The sequence below is a fragment of the Delphinus delphis genome, chromosome 13 (assembly GCF_949987515.2).
Source record: "Delphinus delphis chromosome 13, mDelDel1.2, whole genome shotgun sequence".
Lineage (NCBI taxonomy): Eukaryota > Metazoa > Chordata > Mammalia > Artiodactyla > Delphinidae > Delphinus > Delphinus delphis.
The window spans coordinates 66,740,855-66,749,440 of record NC_082695.1 but is presented as its reverse complement, the minus strand read 5'-3'; positions in this window follow the sequence as shown (position 1 = coordinate 66,749,440).

Here is an 8,586-nt window from a genome sequence, read left to right as displayed (position 1 = left end):
ACACTAATGATGAAAAATCTGAAAGTGAAATCAAGAAAACACTCCCATTTACCATTGCAACAAAATGAATAAAATATCTAGGAATAAACCTACCTAAGGAGACAAAAGACCTGTATGCAGAAAATTATAAGACATGGATGAAAGAAATTAAAGATGATACAAATAGATGGAGAGATATACCACGTTCTTGGATTGGAAAAATCAACATTGTGAAAATGACTCTACTACTAAAAGCAATCTACAGATTCAATGCAATCCCTATCAAACTACCAATGGCATTTTTCACAGGACTATAACAAAAAATTTCACAATTTGTATGGAAACACAAAAGACCCCGAATAGCCAAAGCAATCTTGAGAACGAAAAACGGAGCTGGAGGAATCAGGCTCCCTGACTTCAGACTATACTACAAAGCTACAGTAATCAAGACAGTATGGTACTGGCACAAACACAGAAAGATAGATCAATGGAACAGGATAGAAAGCCCAGAGATAAACCCAACGCACATATGGTCACCTTATCTTTGATAAAGGAAGCAGGAGTGTACAGTGGAGAAAAGACAGCCTCTTCAATAAGTGGTGCTGGGAAAACTGGACAGGTACATATAGAAGTATGAGATTAGATCACTCCCTAACACCATACACAAAAATAAGCTCAAAATGGATTAAAGACCTAAACGTAAGGCCAGAAACTATCAAACTCTTAGGAAAACATAGGCAGAACACTCTATGGCATAAATCACAGCAAGATCCTTTTTGACCCACCTCCTAGAGAAATGGAAACAAAAATAAACAAATGGGACCTAATGAATCTTCAAAGCTTTTGCACAGCAAAGGAAACCATAAATAAGACCAAAAGACAACCCTCAGAATGGAAGAAAATATTTGCAAGTGAAGCAACTGACAAAGGATTAATCTCCCAAATTTATAAGCAGCTCATGCAGCTCAATAACAAAAAAACAAACAACCCAATCCAAAAATGGGCAGAAGACCTAAATAGACATTTCTCCAAAGAAGATATACAGACTGCCAACAAACACATGAAAGAATGCTCAACATCATTAATCATTAGAAAAATGCAAATCAAAACTACAGTGAGGTATCACCTCACACCAGACAGAATGGCCATCATCAAAAAATCTAGAAACAATAAATGCTGGAGAGGGTGTGGAGAAAAGGGAACACTCTTGCACTGCTGCTGGGAATGTGAACTGGTACAGCCACTATGGAGAACAGTATGGAGGTTCCTTAAAAAACTACAAATAGAACTACCATATGACCCAGCAATCCCACTACTGGGCATATACCCTGAGAAAACCATAATTCAAAAAGAGTCATGTACCAAAACGTTCATTGCAGCTCTATTTACAATAGCCCGGAGATGGAAACAATCTAAATGTCTATCATCAGATGAATGGATAAAGAAGATGTGGCACATATATACAATGGAATATTACTCAGCCATAAAAAGAAACGAAATTGAGTTATTTGTAGTGAGGTGGAGGGACCCAGAGTCTGTCATACAGAGTGAAGTAAGTCAGAAAGAGAAAGACAAATACCATATGCTAACACATATATATGGAATTTAAGAAAAAAAAATGTCATGAAGAACCTAGGGGTAAGAGAGGAATAAAGACAGAGACCTACTAGAGAATGGACTTGAGGATATGGGGAGAGGGAAGGGTAAGCTGTGACAAAGCGAGAGAGATGCATGGACATATATACACTACCAAACGTAAGGTAGATAGCTAGTGGGAAGCAGCTCCATAGCACAGGGAGATTAGCTCAGTGCTTTGTGACCGCCTGGAGGGGTGGGATAGGGAGGGTGGGAGGGAGGGAGATGCAAGAGGGAAGAGATATGGGAACATATGTATATGTATAACTGATTCACTTTGTTATAAAGCAGAAACTAACACACCATTGTAAAGCAATTATACTCCAATAAAGATGTAAAAAAAAAAAAGAAATTGCCTTCCACTGTTTGTTTATATTTGATAATTCAAATATGTAAGTAAATATTATTTCCTTTCCAATCTGTGTATCTTTTATCTCTTCTTCTTGCTTTATTCCTCTAGTTAAAACTCCTAGTACTATTGTCAAATAAGAGTGGTAAGAGTGAACATCTTTGCCTTGTTCTTGATTTTAGGGGAAAAGTATTCAGTCTTTTACTATTAATTGTGATAGTAAAGGCTTTTTGTAGATTTTATCAAGGTGAGGAAGTTCCCCTTTATTCTTCATTTTCTGAGAGTTTTTATCATGAATGGGTATGGGATTTTGTGACATGTTTCTCTGCATCAATTGATAGGATAATATTATTTTTCTTTAGGCTGTTGATATGGTAGATTATATTGATTGGCTTTTTAAGATATAATTAGCATACAATATAATTTACACATTTAAAGTATATAATTCCATGGTTTGTAATACATTTACAAAGTTTCAAACCATCACCATTAATCCCAGAACATTTTAATTACTCCAAAAATAATTCCATACTCTTCAACACTCACTCCCTTTCTCCCCACTCCCTAGTCCCTGGCAGCCACTAATCTGCTTTGTGATTTTTTGTATTTGCCTATTCTGAATATTTATATAAATAGAATTATACAATATGTGGCCTTTTGTGACTTACTTCTTTAAATTAACATAATGTTTTCAAGGTTCATCTGTGTTGTAGCATATCTCAGTACTTCATTCTTTTTATGGCTGAATAATATTCCATTATATGGATATACCACATTTTGTTTATCCATCCATCAGTTGAGAATATTTGGGTTGTCTCCACTATTTGGCCATTGTGAATAATGCTGCAATGAAGATTCCTGTCCAAGGTTTTGTGTGAACATATGTTTACCACTGATGGACTATTAAATACTAGAACAGCCTTAAATATATAAAAGAAATGCCACTTGGTGGTGGTGTATGATTCTTATTATGTGTTGCTAGATTTGATTTGATTATATTTTGTTGAGATTTTTGTGTCTATGTTCATGAGAGATTTTGTCTGTAGGTTTGTTTTCTTTGTATTGTCTTTGTCTGGTTTTAGCATCTTTACTGACCTCATAAAATGATTGCAAAGTATTCCCTCCTCTTCTATTTTCTGGAGGACACTGTATAACACTGGTCTTAAACTCCTCTTTAAATATTTAGTAGAATTCACCAGTGAATCCATCAGGTCCTGGAGATTTCCTTTTCAGGAGCTTTTCCTTATCTTTTCACGAGTTCAATTTTCTTAATCATTATGGGACTATTCAGATTGTCTTGGTTGAATTTTGATAGTTTGTGGGTTTTGAGGAATTGGCCCACTTCTTCCAAGTTGTCAAATTTGTGAATGTAAAATTGTTTGTAGTATTCTCCTTTTATCCTTTTAATTGCTGCAGGATCTGTAGTGCTATACTCTCTGTTTCATTGCTGATATTGGTGATTTGTGTCTTCTCTCATATTTGTCACTCTTGTTAAAGATTTATCAATGTTATTGATTTGTTTTAGAAGAATCAGTTTCTTGCATTGATTTTCTCTACTGTTTTCCTATTTTCAATGTAACTGATTTCTGCTATTTATTAGTTCCTTCCTTCTGCTTTTTTGGGTTTATTTTGCACTTCTTTTTTTTTTTCTTTAAGATAGGAACTTAGATTATTGATTTGAGACCTTTCCTCTTTTCTCTCTTTTTTTTTTTAACATTTTTATAATGTTTTTATTTATTTATTTATTTTTATTTATTTGGTCATGCCGGGTCTTAGTTGCAGCAGTTGGGCTCCTTAGTTGCAGCTCGTGGGCTCCTTAGATGCAGCTTTTCAGCTCCTTAGTTGAGGCTTTTGGGCTCCTTTTAGTTGCAGCAGTCAGGCTCCTTAGTTGTGGCTTATGGGTTCCTTAGTTGTGACTCACAGGCTCCTTAGTTGCAGCTCGGCAGCTTCTTAGTTGAGGCTTGGAGGCTCCTTAGTTGCGGCTCGCTGGCTCCTCAGTTGTGGCATGCGAACTCTTAGTTGTGGCATGCATGTGGGATCTAGTTCCAAGGCCAGGGATCGAAACTGGGCCCCCTGCATTGGGAGCGCAGAGTCTTAACCACTGCACCACCTCTTTTCTAATATAAACATTTAGTGCCATAAATTACTCTGTCAGCTTTGCTTTAGCTGTGTCCCACAAATTTTGGTATGTTGTATTTTCATTTTCATTCAGTTCAATGTATTTTTTTATTTCCCTTGAGACTTCCTCATTGACCTCATGAATTTTTTTTTCTTTCCTTTTTTTTGGCCATGCCCCACAGCATGTGAGATCTTAGTTCCCTGATCAGGGATCAAACCAACACCCCCCACATTAGAAGCGCAGAGTCTTAACCACTGGACCACCAGGGAAGTCCCAACCCATGAATTATTTAGAAGTGTATAATTTCCAGGTATTTAGATACTTTCTTGTTTTATTTCTGCTATTGATTTCTAGTTTGATTCTATTATTGTCAGAGAGCATACTGTATATGATTTCAATTCTTCTAGATCTACTTACAGCCTAGGTGTACGTATGTGAATGCTGCATGGGCACTTGAAAACAATATGTATTGTGCTGTTGTATGCAGCAATCTATAAATATCAATTAGATCCTGTTGGCTGACGCTGTTACTCTGTCCCTCTATGTTTTTGCTGATTTTCTAACAGCTAACAGCTCTATCAATTGCTGGAAAGGGATGTTGAAGGCCCCAACTACAATTGCGAATTTGTCTATTTCTCCTTTCAGCTTTATCAGGTTTTTTGGTTTTGTTTATTCATTTGTTTTCCATGTATTTTGAAGCTGTGTTGTTTAGTACACACACATTTAGGATTGCTATTTCACCTTGGTGGAGTGACAATAAATACTATCAGGCTCTACGCTACAAATTGGGAGAGTCCCAGGCAGTCTGTGATCAGAGCAAATAAGTAGTACAAACTACATATCATAAATGTGTAAAACATTTATATGTTTTTGTGTATTTTTTTTCCTAAGTTAGAATTAGTTTTAGGGTCACAGCAAAACTGAGCAAAAAGTACAAAGAGTTCCATACATGCCCTGGCTTCAAATGACATAGCCTCCCCACCATCAACAACCTATACCAGAATGTACATTTGTTACAATCTACAGCCTACATTGATACACATTAACACCCAAAGCCAATAGTTCATGATAGTCTTCTTTCTTGGTACTGGGTATATTATGAGTTTTGCCAAAAGTATTATGACATGTATCCATCATTATAATTGCATACAGAATAGTTTCACTGCCTTGAAAATCCTCAGTGCACCACCTATTTATCCCCCCTTCCCCCTTAACCACTGATCATTTTACTTTTTCCTTACAAACCAGAGGTTTGTTTTTGGTTTTTTTTTTGCAGTACGCGGGCCTCTCACTGTTGTGGCCTCTCCCATTGCGGAGCACAGGCTCCGGACGCACAGCCTCAGCGGCCATGGCTCACGGGCCCAGCCGCTCCGCGTCATGTGGGATCTTCCCGGACCGGGGCATGAACCCATGTCCCCTGCATCGGCAAGTGGACCCTCAACCACTGCGCCACCAGGGAAGCCCCAAACCAGAGGTTTTTAACCCAGCATTTTTTTTTAATTTTTATTTTATATTGGAGTACAGTTGATTAACAATGGTGTGTTAGTTACAGGTGTACAGCAAAGTGATTCAGTTATACCCATACAAGTAGCCATTCTTTTTCAGATTCTTTTCCCATTTAGGTTATTATGGAATATTGAGCCAAATTCCCTGTTAACCCAGCATTTTATATTAGTTAAGATATGTTAACTGCTGTAACAAATGTACACAAAAATATATAATACTTCAAACTCAATAAAAATATGTTTTTCTTTCACATAAAGTCTGATAAAACACCTATATCTAATTGGAGGGCACCTTTCTTCCATGTGGTGATGCACCTTTCATCTTGTGGCTCTGCCATTTTTAACATGTGGTCATCATACTCATCTACATCACAGATGGGAAAAGAATGTGGAAGATAATGTGTGAGGGATTTTTCAGGTCTAGATCTGTAATTGGTATACACTTGGTAAAACTCAGTCTATGGCTGCTCGCAACTGCAATAGTGGCCAGGAAATATAGTCTGGCTGTGTGCTCAGGAAGAAGAGGAAGTGAGTTAGTGAACATCTAGCCAGTCTGAGTCAGAGGTTTATGGAACCCAAAAAGATCCGTGGATAGACTTCTAAAGGGAGCTGTTTAAGCATTCAGAAGATACATACAAAATGTTGCCTTCGTGTGCATTTTCCTGGGGAGAGGGAGGGAAGGACTAGCCCTGATTGTACTGATTAGGAAAATATGTTGAAAGAAGTCAACTTTTTAAGCTGGGGCCTTAAAACAGGTAGAGATGGGGAGGGTAGGGATAAAAGGTGAGAGCAACCTGGGCAGAAAAATAGCACAAGAAAAGGCCCAAATATGGGAGACTACAATGCATGTTTGAAAAATGGTCAAAAGCTCAGACCAGCTAAAGTATTAAGTTTATCTGGAAGAATATTGAATTAGTCAGTAAGTACATACTGGCCTCTCTTAACCTGCCAGGGACTATGTAGGTACTGTCTTCATTGGAATGAAAATAGAAGAGAGACAATTAAACAAGGTATGTATCTATCAGTATCTAATTTTCTCGGTTTTCTTACTAGGACAAACATCTTTGTTAATGTCCGTTTAGGTTGCAAGTGGTCCAACCTTAATATCATTACAGTTCCAGTTTTAAACTAGCCTTAAGGCTAGTTTAGCAGTCAGCCTGCTAGTTGTTAAAATGTAGCCACTTCCGTAGTTTCCTTTTTGTCCTAAGATCTTCAAAGCAACTGTTCTACAGCAGTGTTATCAACCTATGTCATAACAGCATAGGAATGAAAGAGAAAACTAATTCAGGTGCAAATTAATATGCTGTGTGGTTGGGGGAGGGTGAAGGGGATTACTGTGTTTAATGGATTTAAATGAAAGAATCCCAGTCATATATTTAGAGCAAAAGAAAATCTTAAATTTGCTTCATAAGCAAGATTTAATACAAGACAATAAATTTAGACCCAAACGGGAAGGTCTCCAAGCTTCAATAACTCCTAGCTTGTTCATAAATCACAGTATTGATCAAATCTAAATTAATGCATGAATGTATACATTTGTGTATGGGAACTTATGAAACCTCATTTACTATATGAGAATGAAGCAGAAAGCAATTTTTATATTATGAACACATAAATTAAACCATTTGGCATTTTAAAAAATCTTATCCAAATGGACCTTATCTACAGGAATCTATTCTTTACATCTCTCCCTCTCAAAAGGAAAATGTATGGGGAACTATCACTCCTGCTACAGCTTTTGCTTTGAGTCCTTGGGAAGAGAACATAAGACCAGGGGTGAGCATTAAATGACAACTCATGAAAAGAGGTAGAGAAAGGAACATCTGAGTTTCATTTGTAATTCTGCTATGCATTTCCTCCTGACAAAAATATCCTGGGAGTGCCGCTTTGTGTTTTAGTTTACTTTCTCCCTTGAAATGAGATTTGCTTTGCTAGAGAAATCTACCCTTCAAATAATGATTATTGTTTAAACAGAAATATCAGACGGCAAGCATATTTGCATATTATATAAGTAAATGTCTAGTTATACAAGCTATTCACTGGTAAATATAAAAAAAAATCAGTACCTTTATTAAGCTGCCATGAAACATTATGTCCTTGGGGTATATCACGAAAGGGATGTAGATATAGTAAATCAGTGAAAATTGTACCTAATTGGGAAGGTAGGGGAAAAAAAGATCACTTTTCAGTAAATAGCAAGATTACTCCTGTAAACCCCAAAACTCACACCCTGGATCAGTGTTCTCAACTCTGGGTGAGCTTCAGAACAGCCTGTGTAGTTCTCTAAAAACATGTCCAGGTTCCCACTCTAGATCCAGTTAATCCCAACATCCAGGGTTTGCTTCTTCCTGCTCTGCATTTACCATTTTTAAAAGCTCTTCTTGACTTTGTTGTACAGCCAGGGTTGAAATCACTGCTCCAGAGGCTACTGCTACAAATGAGTTGTTAGAAAAGCAACATACAGGGTTATAGAAGGACTAGGGAAACAGTGGAGTAACAGGAAAGGTTAATGTTAGCTAAAATTCTCTATGCCTTTGGAGGGGTGGATAAACTGAAGTGGAATTGTGCACATGGCCATAAGGGCACAAAACTGAGAAATAGAAGGCATAGTTTCAGCCTTCTCTTGGACTCTCTCAGGGTGTCTTTGTAACACCCTAGACAATTTAGAAAAGTCGGTGCTCATTCAAGCTCACACATAAGAAACGATTTTGAGGGAGAAAGATATAATAAATCCAAAATAGAAAGGATCTCAATTTATAATTCAAAAATCAAGGTCTAGAGCTACTAGTACTCAGTACTTGAAACATGGCTAGTGTGAGGCGAACATACATTGAGATATCCTAGTGTAAAATACACACCATTTTCAAAGACTTAGCGCGAAAAAACTATAAAATATATCAATAATTTTATATCGATTGCATGTTGAAATGATAATGTTTAATATACAGAGCTCAGTATATTTATTAAAACTGTTTCCTCTTACTTTTTATAATGGGGAC